This window comes from Mastomys coucha, unplaced genomic scaffold (genome assembly GCF_008632895.1).
Source record: "Mastomys coucha isolate ucsf_1 unplaced genomic scaffold, UCSF_Mcou_1 pScaffold21, whole genome shotgun sequence".
Lineage (NCBI taxonomy): Eukaryota > Metazoa > Chordata > Mammalia > Rodentia > Muridae > Mastomys > Mastomys coucha.
The window spans coordinates 152361132-152362450 of NW_022196904.1; the positions used below are offsets into that span (position 1 = coordinate 152361132).

Here is a 1319-nt window from a genome sequence, read left to right on the forward strand (position 1 = left end):
GCAGGAAGCAGTGACACAGAGTGAGCTGGGAAATTCCAGCTGCCCTCCTGCCCTACTTATAAGGAATAGATATGAGTCATTTTTTAAGATGCAAACAGATGTTGAATTGGCTAACAAAGTTCCATGCAAAATGTAACCTCTTAGGACTTTGTTTCCTCTTTGGGAGAAAAGAAAAACAAGGTATTATATTTGAACAAGGACACCTGGATAGTTTTGCCAAGTACAGCAATGGAAGAATAGGCTGGCACACATGCTATTTTGCTTGACTGTGCTGTTTCTTCTGCCCTTGAAGTCAGCCTTCAGCTGACATATCTTTCTGCATAAGACAAGCTAAAGCCAGACCCAGGCTGTGAAGTTTTGGTGTTGTGCTTCAAGACACTGAGTCAACAGGCATAAACGTTAGCTGGTGAGTCTTTGTGTTCACCACAGTGTATGAATGGAGTGTCCTAGGTTTGACCTTGGCTCTGCACTGAACAGCCAGGTGGTCATGTTTCCTTACTTGCAAAAGCAAGCTCGCACCTGGAAGGTCATATGCTCTATTGTTGGTCTGCAATTGTAGGATTAAAACATTGAAAATACGTAACCACACTTTCTATCAATTGTGATTTTTTTTTAAATCTCACCTACAGCGAGAATAAATACATGAGATAGAAAATAACTTTATCAATTTTCTTTCATAGGAGGGACAAAAAACAAGGCAGAACAATGCATTAAGGGGTAAGATAAAATGTGTAACAGGCTTACAATTTTTTTCTTTTCTTTTCTTTTCTTTTTTTTTTTTTTTTTTTTTTTTTTTTTTTTTTTTTTTTGAGCTCTGGATGCTATAATGATCACCTCCTTACACTGTTTATGGTGGATTAATGTGACCTACAGAAGTGTTGTTGCCATTATTAACAAGGTAAGCATGGTGATCCAGTAAGCATTGGCCAAACCCCTCCTACCTAACCAGGAACTAAGCTAAACATCAAACAGACACTACAGTCAAAAGAGGTCAATCAGAATAATGACAATATTTATCCTTAAAACTGCTTGATTTCTTTTGGTTTTTGTTTGTTTTGCTTGGTTGGTTCTGTTTGTTTGTGTATTTGTTTGTTTGAATGATTTCAGGCTAAATATATTGCTAAACCCTCACCCCCTTCCACCCCTGTTGCCACACACCTCATTTTCAAGCTCTATGCTTCTTTTAAAGTGCTGGTGCCCCAAATCCCAAGAGAAAGGCGTGTGGTGTTTTGCAAAGTCTCCACTGCTTTCTGCAATCGGTGAAGAAGGAAAAGAAGTCACGTCTACAAATCACCAGGGTCAAGGACAGTGGGGGGGGG

General features: G+C 39.3%; 1 long non-coding RNA gene across 1 annotated transcript in view; it reads left to right on the forward strand.

Annotated features, from left to right (window-relative positions):
• Window positions 1–1319, forward strand: part of LOC116101118 — a 4911-nt gene that overhangs the window by 1880 nt on the left and 1712 nt on the right. The window contains exon 3 of the long non-coding RNA XR_004122789.1: window positions 681–717. This is a non-coding gene — a long non-coding RNA (uncharacterized LOC116101118). The remainder of the gene's footprint in view (window positions 1–680; window positions 718–1319) is intronic.